The 15238-nt window shown below is 48.9% G+C and overlaps 1 protein-coding gene across 6 annotated transcripts in view; it reads right to left on the reverse strand.

Annotated features, from left to right (window-relative positions):
* Positions 1–15238, reverse strand: part of MSI2 (musashi RNA binding protein 2) — a 389374-nt gene that overhangs the window by 238096 nt on the left and 136040 nt on the right. The gene's annotated exons all lie outside the window — the stretch shown is intronic.

Consider the following 15238-nt stretch of genomic DNA (forward strand, 5'->3'; position numbering starts at 1 on the left):
GTTCTAGGTGCACCTGAGGGAGTCATCTTTGTCAATTTTCTTGGGCTGCCAAATCTATCCACTGGCAGGGCCCAGGGTAAACGCATCTGGGAAGCAATAATGAGAAGGAATATAACTGAGACACCCTAACTAATGTTCTGTGAGGTTCTCCAGCGCTGAAAAGATACTGTTCACTGTCCCACCCATCGGTCAAATAAACAAACTGGGCTTGTAGTTTCTGGTGGGGTTGAAGGGTAAGATCTCAGAGGGGAACTTAAAACTTGGCAAGAAGGGGAGAGTCTTTGGCGAAGGCAGGGTGAATCCAACTTGAACTTCGCCTCCTTCCCTGCCCTCCAGCCGATGAAGAGTCAGATTCACTGTTTCAAGATCTATTGAAGTGAACATTCTCCTTTGGTTCTTTCCAGAGTGGGCACAGGCAGGGCTGCTGTCCTCAGGTGTGTGTGGACAAGACACACAGTGGGCTGCCTCCCACCCTCCATGCGAACTCTGATGGAACCCAGAATAAATGTCTGTCAAGCACCTCTTCCAGGTCAGCACTCAGGGTGCTGCTCAGGCAAATGAAGGTATGACCCACCTTCAGAGGCTGCCCTGGGCAAGAGGCAAGATGGCATGCAAACCATGGGAGGCAGAAGAGCGCAACAGCGGCCACTACATCCCCACCCATCAGTGATGGCCAGCAGGCTCCTGGCCTCTCTGCACTGCACTGCAGTTTTGTTTGCAGGTGTCTCTACTCCTTGACCTTTGTGGGCAGGGACTCTGATCTCTGACCCCAACCTGGTGCCCTATACCTAGTAGGCACACAAAAATCAGGTTACGGAATGAATGGAGGGTTGGACAAGCACAACCACCTCAGGGCCTTTGAACAGCTGATGAAGACCTCCTTCCTCTGCCTCCGTCTGGCCCCATGGTCCCAACCGGCCAGGGTCCTGCCTGGCCCTGCATCCTTAAGAGCTCCTGAGTGTATTCTGCAGCCCTCCAGGAACCACCCCCCACCACCGCACTAACCTGCAGGTGTCCCTGAGCACAGGTCTACGAGGTAGACCAGCTACACGGAACAGGCTGAGACAAATCAGCGTAAAGCACCCCCCAAAAGGCAACCAAAAGCTGAGAAGCCCTTTGAGGGAGTGGCATTGACTTAAATACAACCAGATATGGTCTTCCCTGGTGGCGCAGTGGTTGAGAGTCTGCCTGCCGATGCAGGGGACGCGGGTTCGTGCCCCGGTCCGGGAAGATCCCACATGCCGTGGAGCGGCTGGGCCCGTGAGCCATGGCCGCTGAGCCTGCGCGTCCGGAGCCTGTGCTCCGCGACGGGAGAGGCCACAACAGTGAGAGGCCCGCGTACTGCAAAAAAAAATTAAAAAACTACAACCAGACATGCCGTTGTCAAAAAAGGGGGCTACAAATAGACAGTTCTAGAAAAATCCTAGTCCATGAGAAGGCAGAAATTCCTATCAGAACAGGCTTTTTGAAATAACTTGCAAGTGAATTACAGCAGCTACTTCCTACGGGAGGGGAAATTATTTTAGGCGGCTTTCCAGTCCCACATGCTCCTTTAATCTAAGTCATATGCAAGAAATATTTATTGAGGGTGGAAGTCTCCCCATAGGTGTGTTTTAAGTGCAGGCCGCCCTGGAGCACTCCAGTTAGCTGTATAAAGCTGCCTAAAAGAACATTTTTAATGCACTGATTCGTTTGCTTTAAACTGATTTCTCACTGCAAACAAATAAACCCCCCTACAAATAGCTGCTTTCCCGCGCCGACGGCCTCTGCTGCCAGGCATGCGCCCAGTTCTTGGGGACGCCACCATTAAGATGGTGGTTTTCCATAGAAACTTGGCATTTATCATAGCGAGAGCATTATCTTCTCAACAGACACTGACAATTTGTCCTATTCCTCCCTTGAGAGAATCCAGTAAGATCACGTTTGCTTCCCCTGCATGCCGTTTCTCCGACTACAACATTTCTTTGCCTGGAAAGAAAATATTGTGACTCCTTGCCATGTTCACTTCATTAGCATAAGAGGAAAAAAAGCCAAATCCTCCCATTGGCCTCCCCCCACAGTAGCTCCAGCTGGGTTAAATCTAGCAGGATCTCAGATGCAGGACTTCTGTGGCTCGGGATTTGTCATAGAGCTGTTACAGAGGGACGGGGGCAGAGGCTGGGAGAGGCCAAGAAACTAGCCCTTTTAACAACTGAAAGACATCCCATTTGACACGCAGGGGGTGTGTCGTGCAGACTGTGGTGGGGAGTTTACAGGATGGGGGGGCGGTGAACCTGGTGAAGTCAGCAGTTTGGGACTTCGGACGCAGGAGGGGCAGGGGATGTGAAAAACAAGAGAGAGAGAGAGACAGACAGAGAGAGAGAGAGAGAGAGAGGATATGAATGTGGGGAGGGGAGATTCTCACGGAGCAGACATCGGCAAACTTGTCTTTTAATTCTTCCACTGCTTCTCCCCACCCTCACCATAAATGACTTTGTATTCTCACTTAAGAGACAAGAAATGAGTCTCAGGACAGTGAAATCACCAGCCCCAGGGCACAACACCAATAGCAAATGATGGCATCTGGATTCAAACTCAGGTCTACCTGATCCCAAAGTCCGGAATCGTTCAATTTCATCCCACGCAGCCCTGACAATCCCCAAGCGCCCGGCAGTAAACGCCAGCGGCATCCCTCTGTTCTTTCGAGAGGGAAAAAATGTGCCCACAAATGAGTTCTCTCTGTCCACAGCCAGATTTCTCGGCATCAGAGATGTCCGTGCTTTGGCTTAATGTGTTGAACCCGTTCTCACCCCCCAGCCTGGCTGATCACAAAAAGGCAAGTCCGGGGAGAAGCTGCGAGAGCCCACCTGCTACCCCCACCCCAGGGAGAGCCAAGCGTCCATGGGGCCGCAATCAATCAGTGCTCCTGCCGGCTTCTGAAAACCACAGACCCTGCTGGACACCTGCCACTCAGCAGGCCCATTGTTTTTCTTAGACCAAAGACAGAAAGAGGAGCAGGGGAAGATGCAACCTGAGATGCATTGGAGCCCACTTCCCCCTCCTCTGATCCGTCCCTTCTCTGGGGCAGTCGCGCATCCACCCTCGACACCAAGACCTGCCTGAGAATCTACCGCATCCGGAAAAGGCCTTGCTGACCAGCTCCACCTGCCCAGATAGCCTCTCAGTTCTAACAAGCTTTTACTCCATGGTGGAAATAGCTCATTTATCCCGGGCTTCAGGGGAAAGATAGGATCCACATAAGGAAATGCTCCCGATGACTGAAAATATTCTCTTAAAGCCCCATTTTATAAAAGAAAAATCATAATTTTACCATTTGAAATGCCTCCAATGTCTGGCATAGCCCTGCCCTCTGATACAGAGGCCCACTCATCCCAGCACTATTTACTGAGTACCAACTACGGCCCAGCCCCTGGGCCCACGCTGGTGCTGCACACGGTTAGGAAACAGACCCAGCCCCGCCTCAGTGGAATCTGCAGTCTCCTCGGGGCAAAGAGGTTACATGTAAATTTGATTTTTTTTTTCTGATAAACCAAGATCCCCTCTTTTGTTCTCCTTTATGGAGTCTTCCAGCTCCTGGTTTGATTTCTTTATGAGACAATCTGTAGTTACTTTACGTTTACTATTTACTCGTTTGCTCTTCGCTGGTGCTCTCCAACCTCATCCGAAAACATCTCCAAGTAAGCAGGGACCTTGTCTGTTTTGTTCATGGCTGCGCCCCTGGCTCCTAGCTCAGGGCCTGGCATTCAGAAGATCGGGTGAATGAATCAATGAACAGTGAACGACGTGCGAGGCTGCAGACGAGATGCCTTCTGGACCTAACGAGGAAGGATGGCTGTTTCCCTGCACCAAATGGTCCTACAATGTGGTACTTTGTTGTTGTTGTTGTTGTTGTTGTTGTTGTTGCAGTACGCGGGCCTCTCACTGTTGTGGCCTCTCCCGTTGCGGAGCACAGGCTCCGGACGCGCAGGCTCAGCGGCCATGGCTCACAGGCCCAGCTGTTCCGCGGCATGTGGGATCCTCCCGGACCGGGGCACGAACCCGCGTCCCCTGCATCGGCAGGCGGACTCTCAACCACTGCGCCACCAGGGAAGCCCCAATGTGGTACTTTTTAAGACTGAAATCTTTTTGTTTTTATAGGTTTCTCTCCCTCCTCTTTACATTGAATTTGTTAACAACATCTTCCCACCCCTTAATGTTTGCAATAAATTCGAAAACCAGAAGACCAAGCTTATTAGACTCAGGAAAGAAAACTTAAATGAGGATGTGGAAAGCTCTCTCAAGAGGCTAAATAAGCTTAATAAACAGGTTAGTAGATCAATATATATAAATATATTTTAATAAACACCGGTTAAGTGATACTGGGACAATTTCCAGACCGTATCCTCTATTCTTCCCCCCGCCCCCAAAAACAAAACAGTTTATGTATTCAAGCAAGTTTAAAGAGCTCGTCAGCAGGGTCCAACCGAAAGAATTCTCTTTTGGCCCGTATCAGTTCAGTGTTTTCCATCAAAGCCAGAGCAGCCTGAAGTCAGTTCCACAAACTCGAGGCATCAGGGTAGCTGGAATGAACTCAAGATACGTGCCATTGAAAACTAAAGGAAACTCAATCTTCATGTTCAGGTGAAGAGGACCCAGGAAAGACTTTCAATTTGTGTTATCCCCAAGGTGGGAGGAAGAACTGAGTGGGAAGCCCACCCAAAAGACAGATGGGAGAGATGGAAAAGCGAGAGAGAGGGGAGAAAGAGAGAGAGAGAGAGAGAGAGAGAGAGAGAGAGAGAGAGAGAGGGAGAGTGAGTGTGTGTGTGTGTGTGTGTGTATGTGTGTGTGTGTGTGTGTGGCGGGGCTACTGCTGGAGAGGATGGGAGCGGCAACGCCAGAGGCGGAACCTGAGTCTTAGGATGAAAATAACAGCAGCTCATGTTTCTACCGTTTATTAAGCACTTAGTTTCTGGCAGGATGCTAAGAACTATATATGCCTTAGTTCATTTACTTGTCTCGACAGTCCTATGCAGTATCATCCCCATCCTACAGATAAAGCAACTCAGGAAGAAAGGAGTTAAATGACCTGCCCACGGTTACAGAGCTAATAAATAGATGAGTTGGATTTGACACCGGACAGTCGGAGTATAAAAAAATCTATGTCCTTATTACCAGGCAATATGCTAAACCAGGGGGTCGGCAAACTCTGGGTAAGAGCCCAATCCTGCAGCCTTCTGTTTTTTGTAAATAAAGTTTTATTGGAACACAGCCACAACCACTCATTTTCATACCGTCTATGACTGCAGTCATTCCTGCTACAATGGCAGAGTTGAGTGGTTGTGAGAGACCATCTGGGCCACAAAACTGAAAACAGTTATTATCTGGCCCTTTACAGAAAAAGTACGCCAACCCCTATGCTGAACAGTAGTGATTCTCAGCATTTCTACCCAAGTACTCCTAGTGATCAAGTAAATCCTGGGACAGCCCAGAATGACGGGGTACAGAGCCTAGTGCAGCAAGGAGCCTATCCTGAAATGTCTCCAAATCTCAAGGTTTTTCAAAAACAATTATGCCAATTTTGCAGTCCATGCCATAATATTTGTTCCAATGTAATATATGTTTTAAACAAACCACCATCAAGTCACAGTCGGCTTCCTGCAAGATATGTCACAGAAATCCTACGGCCCAGCACACTGCTAGGCACAAGCGCTCACACCCCTGAGGGAGGTGGCCCAGCCCAGCAGCCCTCATGGAGCTACAAGCTCAGGCCTTCTGGCCAGGGCTCAGGTGTGCACCTCGGCCCACCGCTGTCTGGCTGTGGCTCCTGCGCAAGTCCTTCACACTCCCCCAGCCTTCCTTTCCTAACTTTCAAATGGGGATAATCCCCCCACCCCACAGGGCCGTTGGGACAATTACAAGTCAAAAGGCACATGAAAGGTCTGGGCAAACAGCGATCTCTGAATCTGAACATATGCCAACTTAGTTGGAGTGGAGACCTGAGACATCAATAAATCCTCCTTTTTGCTTCTAAAACACATCTATCAATAAAGGAAATGGGGTGGTCTTTTTATTTTTTTATTGAAGTATAGTTGATTTATAATGTTGTGTTAGTTTCTGGTATACAGCAATGTGATTCAGTTTTATATATATGTAAATATATATATTCCTTTTCATATTCTTTTCCATTATGGTTTATTACAAGATATTGGATACAGTTCCCTGTGTTATACAATAGGACCTTGTTGTTTATCCATCCTATATATAATAGTTTGCATCTACTAGTCCAAACTACCAATCCAACCCTCCCCTGCCCCCCCTTCCCCTTGGCAACCACGAGTCTCTTCTCTACGTCTGTGAGTCTGTTTCTGTTTCATAGAGCTCATCTGTGTCATATTTTAGATTCCACATATAAGTGATACCATATGGTATTTGTCTTTCTCTTTCTGACTTACTTTGCTTAGCATGAGGCTCTAGGTCCATCCATGTAGCTGCAAATGGCATTATTTCATTCTTCTTTATGGCTGAGTAGTATTCCATTGTGTTTATATACCATATCTTCTTTATCCATTCGTCTGTTGATGGACATTTAGGTTGCTTCCACGCCTTGGCTACTGTAAATAGTGCTGCAATGAACATAGGGGTGCATGTATCTTTTGGATGTATAGTTTTGTCCGGATATGTGCCCAGGAGTGGGATTGCTGGCTCATATAATGACTCTATTTTGAGTTTTTTGAGGAACCTCCATACTGTTTTTCATAGTGGCTGCACCAATTTACATTCGGGTGGTCTTTTTTTTTTTTTTTTTTTTTTGCAGTACGCGGGCCTCTCACTGTTGCGGCCTCTCCCGTTGCGGAGCACAGGCTCCGGACGCGCAGGCTCAGCGGCCATGGCTCACGGGCCCAGCCGCTCCGCGGCATGTGGGATCTTCCCAGACCAGGGCACGAACCCGTGTCTCCTGCATCGGAAGGCGAACTCTCAACCACTGCGCCACCAGGGAAGCCCCGGGGTGGACTTTTTAAAGGAGAAAAACTTTTTTTGGTTTTTTTTTTAAATCAGAGAATCGGCGAGCTCCCCCACAAACCAGCCCAGCACGGCTCTCCCTGGCGCTAACCCTGCCCTTCTGCCGCTCCCTAAGAACACTGACAATAAGCTCAGAAAGGCTGCCTCTGGTCATTCCATACGCTCGTTTATATTTCCTGAAGGGAAAAGCACCTTAAATTGTTTTTGTTTTTCAAATAGTAACACTCTACAAACAATAAGGAGGTCTGAAAATATTTACGTCTGCTGCCAATTAGAAAGGACAGTTAGCGACCTCAGCTACCAAAAATCTCTAATTTACAACTAATCTGATTCTGCAAATTACATTTTCTACTACAGACCACCTAAAAACGACTTCCTGCAAACAAACCACTCTGCCGGGTTTTTTTTTTTTTTTAATATAATTAAATCCTTATTTTGCTCTTTAACTACACGAAGCTCACTCTTTTGCTACATGGGGCAGAACTGTTTATTTTCAAAAGATGTGGAAATAATCCCCAAGGAGGAGCCCAAATCGGAGCCCAGAGGAATCCTACGCTCCAAGTCAATGATGAGCTGCCCTTGCCCAGGACTGTGTGTCTGTCTGTCTGTTCTGCCTTCCGCAGGCCACTTCAGGTAACACTACACTTACTGGCCTGTTCCGGCTCCTGACCCCAGTGGCTGAGTTAAATCAGGAAGGCAGCTTGTAAATAGGCATGAAGTAAGTGTTCTGGAACATGCAGGGAGGAATACTTAAATCTGCCTGGAGGTGGTCAAAGGTTTCATGCCTTTTGGAGTTGGAGGCCAAGCGTCTCGACTTCTCCCAACTCCCATTTATTTAGGGTGAGCAACTTACTCTCGTTTGCAAGTCCCGAGTTCCTGGAAACCCCTCAGTCCTAGGCAAACCAGGACAGTTGGTCGCCCTACCTTTATCCAGCCTAGTTCTTCTCCTTACCATCAGGAATCCATCAATAATATTTCTTGTTTGCCTGCTGTGTGTTACCTTCCATCTGTGCCCACCCCCTAACCCCAACCACTGCACTTTGGAACCAGTAATCATCAACCTTTCACAGTAACGGCCCCTCCACCCAGATTCCTCCATCCTGGAAACGTCCTGGTTACGCCAATGTCCCATGGAGAAGAAAGGACCATCACCCTGGCTGCAGAAGGTATGTGGACTTAGGGCAAATCACATCCCACTCTGCTAGCAACTCAGCTCAAGGAAGACAATACGAAGTGGAGAAAAATGGAAATAGCAAATACAAATTCAATCTATCAAATCTCCTATTTATTTTATGCAAAGTTTTCCTGCTGCTTATTAATGCCAGCTTTCCCTCTACCATTTAATCTCTGCTTCCATTTCATTCTTGGAGGCCTGCGATTATTCTAATTCAGCATTCGGATGACTTCATTTCCGCTCAAGTACACCCAGGTCAACTTGGATAGAAAAGAAAGAGGAGGAGAAGAAAAATAATCAGCTAAAAGCTATTAAATATCAGCCGTGTGCCTCATGATTGGTTTGAAAGGCAGTGGTGAGGTTAGCAACAGTCAGAAACTCAACCCTTCTGCCTCTTCCTGCATATTAACGTTTCTTCTGGGGCTCTCACTCTTATGGCTTCGAATGTAAATAGAGTACCGACTGGCAGCCCACTTTCGGCTAATTCACACATACCAAGTCTGAAGATACAGAGCTGGAAGAATGTACAGGGTGGTAACTTGACAAATCCTGCTCCTCTACAGAGAGCCTGATTCTCAGAGGACAAAGGAAGCTGGAGAAAAAAAAAGAAAAGCATATGCGAACCATGTAATGGGGTAACCTATTGATGGGCTGGGGGGATGGGCAGGAATCTCCATATCAATGTTCACGCCAGGAAACAATGGAATCCGATTTCTATGCCAAGTCTAAATGAACTGAGCTTTCTCCTCCGTAAGAACCACTCCTTGCACCCACTGGCACAAGCCTGAACCGTGATTTCTCAGACACTTTCAGTTCCCACTGAAGTACATCCAGGGGTAGAAAGGCTTTCTTTCTCATGCTAACAACTCCATTGTAAGTGACGTCCTCAGAGCCTGCCAGGAGGGCTCTGGGAAGGTAAGCTGGTGGAGCCCTTAAACCCCTTCTCCCTCTGCCTCCCCAGGCTCATTAACTCCTTCCTGCCCAAGGGCTCTCCTGCCCCGGGTCTTTCTCCTCATGGCCCCCTACAAAACTTAAATAAAGCTAAACCATACCGGGAAACACAGTTAAACAGCAGAGCCAGAAAGTTCGAGCCTTGCTCCCCTAACCTTACTACGCATACGCATGTGTGATTAGCAGAATCTCAAACTTTTCCCAGCTTGCTACCCAGAAGGCATCCTATTTTTCTGTTTGTATATTTTAAAACACTGTTAACAGAGCAATAATAATGTCTGATGCATTTGCCTAACAACAGCTGGCTATATTTTATACACTAAAAGGGAAATGGGCAGTTTTCCTAGAAACCCACTCATCTATTTCAGGAACTCCTTTTTGAAGCAGAATAAAAATAGAGGATTTAGGAGAAGTGAGGTTGAGGTGCTCAATCTGTTTCGCACGCAGCTCTCCCCACCGGCTGCAGCAGAAACGGAGGGAAAAGTTCATCAGGAAGACACAAAGTCCTCTGGCAAGAGGGTTTACCTGCAAAGCCCAAGGCTCATATTACTTGTGGGTCCTGCTCGCTTGTTTGCCACCACCTGGCCCAGGAGGCCGAGGCAGGCAGATGAGGCAGGAGTCTCCTGTTTGCTAACTGAGACTTTTTGCCCTCAGCAGCTCTGCCAGGGGTCACAGGGCAAATCAAGTCCCCTCCCCCGTATGAAAACTTCCAAAGGGAGAGACTGACACGAACCAGGCAGAGATTTAATCAAACACCAGGACAGTGTTGGCCTTGTTCTGGGCTATTTTACAGGAAGAAAGTTTAAACCTGCAGGTAGCCTTCAGCGTGACCGGCCAGGGAGGGGAGAGCCAATGGTCCTTCTGGTCCACTCTAGAGTTCTAAGTCAGGGTCTGAGGAACGTCACGGCCCTCCAGAGCAAAGGCCAGCAGGTGACAGGCGAGGCCCGGGCACACCGACCGCTTTCCAGTGAGTCCGCCTGTACAAACCACTTCAGAAGACGCAGGCCTCGTGGGAGCTGTGAGGCCCACGAAGGACAGACAGGACTTTTGTATTCCAGGCCCGGTCGGAAAGGACCGCGCACCTCGTGGAGCTCTGTTTATCTGCAACTTGCATCAGGAAGCAACAAAATCAGAGTCCACTCTCAGGAATACGGTTAACTTGCTTATTCATTTTCTCACAGATCTCCTGCCTTTCACATTTCAAAGGCTTTATGATATTTTTATTCTAGATCTTTCTCTCCTCACACATACAGCATCAAAAGGGGCATCTGAGCGGTGGCCGGGGGTGCCAGCATTGTACCTGCACATAAAGTCTGGAGCTAACACACCACAGGCAGCCAACACTCCGCCAGAGGGCCCTCGCCCAAGACCTCTCCCAAGTGCAGTCAATGAGATCTCATTATATTAAAAAGCCAATTCATTCTTGTTCTCCATTTTTTTCCCCCCAAAGCTTTGAAGCACCATTCTCTGTAGCTCAAGTTAACTTTTATAGCCCACACACAACCCCAACCCAACAAAAGGACTCGAAGGCCCCTTTTCGCCCCATTTCCACGGGGCTCCCCTAAAGAGCTGGAACTTTCCAAACCACCACCTCCTCCTTTAGGGCCTTGGCTTCCCATCCGCCACAGTGAGGGGCTGGCCCAGGAAAGGGTTAAAGCCCTCACGTCAAACCGCAAACTCGGGCACTGGCCCAGAAGGGACATGGGAACCAGGGCAGCCAGTGATAAAGGCCGGATTGTAGCAGCCCACTGAATTGGAAATGACTTGTAGGCCTAATGAAACAGAACTTTGGCAGTAAAACAGAATGAAAGGAATGAGACAATAAAAGGCTGGAACAAAGGGTGCAGAGTCGGTTCAGCTTAGCAAAATAAGCTCACTTTGTTGGTGGGGAAAGCCAAAGCCGATTAGGATAAACCAATGACTAAGCGTAAGTCTTCCAAACTAATTACACAGTTCACCATGTGAAGTATAATTGGGAGCCTCCAGATGCGGCCCGCTCTGCTTTCACAGGAGTTATATAAAGTGAGAATTACCTAGCGAGCTCGGCACCGAGCAGCCCTCTCATCGAGGTGAACAGCTGAAAGGTGCAGAACTGCTCCATCCGGGACGAAGCCGAGAATTCATTAATTTAAAGGCCTCTTTTTGATCTCGCAAATCCTATAAGTGAGAATTTAAGAAGGAGGGGCCTACGGGGAGAAGGGAGGAAGCCCTGGCACTTGGAGTTGCTTTGATCCCAGGGCTTTTTAATTACCACGCTGGGCTCGTCCGGATGGCCGTGCAGGGGGAACGGAGCAGAACAGCCCGACGGACGGTCTCGGTCTGTATGTGCGCATCTAGAGCCCTGTTTACGTGCCGTTGTTCGGAACGGTCTGTATACATCGTTCCTGTAGGCATGAAATCGTCAGCACAGGTAACGTCCACTAGGAAACCTGAAGCAGTAAAATAAATTGCCATAGAGCAACGTTCTCGACAAATGAACCAAACCTGCTCCCTCTGAGGATGGGGCTGCCCAGTGGTAAAGTGGGAGATGAGGTTTGACAAATGCTGAAAATGAGTGACTCTCCAGGTTACATGATCTTGGACAACTCACTGACCTTTCTCAACATCAGTTTCGTCCTCGCCTAACAGATATTTCACCTACCTCACTTGACATCCCTGAGAACCAAATTTTTAAGTGCATTAAGAGGCGTAGCACAAAGCACACGACCCTCTAATTCAGAAACCTCAGAACACCGCAAGAGGAGTTCATGCTAAAATCCGAACTTCACAAACTCTGCGTCTTCACTGAGATCTAGTACATGTGATAGGAAATTGGAAATACTTTATACTCATAGGATGAAGATTCCAGTTTATAAATGGTAGCTTTTTCCCAGTACAGAGTTTTTCATTGCCCCTTGACCTTGAAGTGCAGAAATTAACTCTACCACAGTTACGACTGTTTTGTTACATCGTGCTCATGACTACCAATGCCATCTTGTCTTGGTTACAGTCTATAGGTACTGTAGACACCTATCTATCCATCCACCTATGTATGTTTATTTAAACACTTTCTAAATTATTCCATTTTCAAGCTTGAAACCAACCATAGGAATAATCTAGTAGAGGTTGGCAAACCACAGCCCATGGGACAAATGGGGTCGCAAACCTGTTTCCATAAAGCTTTATTGGAACTCAGCCACACCCAACGGTTCATGTGTTGGCTGCAGCTGCTTTCTCCACGTGACAGAAGTGAGTAGTTGTGACAGAGCGAAAAATATTTACTATCTAACCCAAGTTTTCCACGCCTTTCCCTCAGGTGAGAAACTGAGGCCAGGAAAGAAGTGGCCTGTTACGGTGCCTGCCTCGGTGGTATCGCCACGCGGTCATGCCCAGTACGAGGGTCTGGGGCACCTCCTCTTACCTTCCTCCAACGAGGGCACCAGAACAGCTACCCAGGGGTGAGGACGGCACCCAAGTCAGCAGAGTCCTTACGCCGACGGCCGCACTTCATGATCTCATCTTAAATATAAACAAGCAATGACATCCCTAACCCGGGGGTCAGGGGGAGGGGGCGTCAATCTTCTGGGAGGAAGGTGGGAGAAAAGCAGAAAAGGGTTGACAAGCCTCCAACTTGAGTCATTTCAAGCTCTCAATGTGCCATCCTGCACCCACTCCTCTTACAGTAATGACATGTTTAGACTCCCTGAGCTCAGAGCCCCAAGACATCGATCTTACCCATCTTGATCGCCACCTGAAATAAACAGCCGGAACAGCTGCCGCCTCTGGCAAGACGGGAAGAGGAAGAGGAAAGAAGCCTGACAACGAGGGAAACCTAAGAAGAAGGTGGCAAACTCTGATGGAGCCTGTGGAAAGATGGACAGTTCTAGACTTGGAGGAGGTAGGGTGTGAATTCTGGCTGTTACACTGCCTTACCTGGGTGACCTTTGCTGAGACTCCACCTCCCTGACCTGTACTGTCCACCTTTGTCAAATGCGCTGGATGACACCAAAATCCGCTGTGCAGAATCAATGAGGCCATGTAGGCCCAGGTTCCTGGCACTGTCCCTGGGCACCCAGAGGGGACACCATTTTTCCTTCTCTTTTGCACCCTCCCCACCCTACGTCTATCTTGGGGGTGGATCAGCAGCTGGAACGGGCCCAGGGTCTGGGTTCTATTATCAGACAAGCCTAGAGGAGAAGTCTGTGAACTTTCATAAGGCTGTGACCTTGAGTCAAAGGTGCAGTCCCACCAAGGCTCCATGTAACAATGTACAAAATGGGCAGCACACCCACCAGCATCCCAGAGAAGAACTGAGTGAGATAACGTAAGTCAAGGGTCGGGCCGTATCCAACACTTAACACGTACTCACTAAATTACTCACTGAATGACACCTTACTAACGTGCAGTTAACCAACTGAAAAGACCCCCTAACAGCTTGACACAGTCGGGAGTGTGTGCCTATGCGTGAGTAGACTTTATGCAAGTGTGTGTGCGTGTGTTTTCCATCTCCTTCAATCAGGTTGTCAATTTACTGTAACTCCTTTCACAGCCACTGGATTTACTCAGCATCCCTGAGGCCCAGTAGCAGGGTCTCCCCTCCTTTGACCATTCTGGAGTCAAATGAATTATACGAGAATCCTGAGAGGTGGTGGGCTGTGCCCAAGGGAACACACATCACACCAGCCGCCCGCCGAACGAGGAATAAGCTATTCTGAAGACAGACCCAGATAAAGCACAGAGCATATGTACGCAACAGGCCACTAACACGTGACTATACAGAGCGTGAGGGCTGTGAGACATTCAACGCCTCCTTAGTCCTTTAATAAAACACTTGATAGGTTTATGCATCCTGCAGGAGTCCGCCGACGTTACTGCAAAATTAACTGAGCGGCTTCAGACCCGGCGAGTGCCAAGCCAGGGGAGAGTCTGTGGCCGCCTCCCAGTCAAGAGGACGGCTGTTCCCAGGGCAGGGATGGTCACTGCTGTGGGCTCGCACCCCCCCACCAACTGCCGGTGGACTGAGTCACAACGCTAAGTGTTAAGGAAGAACAATGGAAAGACAAAGAGAGAGAAAGGAGAGAGAGAGGGAGAGACCCAGAGCTGGGCATGTGCGGAGGGGTGGTGAGTATGAGCCTGTGTGGAAAATTCTAACAGCCCATCTGGGCAGCATCAACTTCCCCGACACCCGCAAATAGGCCCATGAGATTCCAAGGCAGGTTACGGCTCGAAAAAGAAATCCCACCTCATGTTTGCAAACACTACCTCCGGCCTGGTTTTAAAGGCAGAACGGTAGTAAAGAGGGTTCGCACTCCAGAGCCTTCCATTACGCAAGCTGGATTTGTCTCATTAAATTATTGCCAGTCTCTCTCCCTAGGCAGGGCGGGGCTGGGGGATGGATCAATCCCCCTTAATGCTTTAAATCAGTCTCGAAGAGAAGCGCTATAGTGTACACAACCACCAACACACCCAGTTATTTTTTAGAATCTGCCAGAATGAATCAGCCCCCAACCGGCAATGCCAGACAGTGCCGTGGGGAAGGAGTCTTTCATAACCGACCCAGAAGGGCAGCTGAGTGCCATTCCAAACGCAAGGCTGGGCTGCAGGAGGCTGGGTTCTCTGAAGCATGGTCTCCCATCCATGCAGAAATTGATTAATACCAGAGACAGGAAAATCTCTATTTTGAGGCTAAACAGAAGTCACAGCACTCATCCCAGAGGGCAGCTCCCAACTGGACACTCCTGGAGATGGGATCATAGCTGCCCATTGCCTTGGGCAAACAAATGAAAGCACAGAACTTTCAGACTGGCCAGTGGGCGGCAATGCCTTTGTACCACCCAGGGCAAGTGTGACAGGTGTCCTGGGGCAGGTGAGTGGCAGAGCTTAGAACAGCCGCGGGGTTTTCTCAGGATGCCTCGGCAGCCCTCTGCCACATCAGTCCTTCGGTGGAGGCGGGAGACACACGACGAGACACACAGAAGAAAACGATCCCACACCTGTGCTCCCAGGACAACGTCCACAACTGCTCAAAGATGCAGGAGGCGCAGGCCCTGTGCACGCACTCACCTGCCAGCCTCCTAGGACACAGGAGCCGGAGGAGGGGCACCACACAAACGCCAGCAAGGCTCAGCGCCCAGC

This window comes from Delphinus delphis, chromosome 19, assembly GCF_949987515.2.
Source record: "Delphinus delphis chromosome 19, mDelDel1.2, whole genome shotgun sequence".
Lineage (NCBI taxonomy): Eukaryota > Metazoa > Chordata > Mammalia > Artiodactyla > Delphinidae > Delphinus > Delphinus delphis.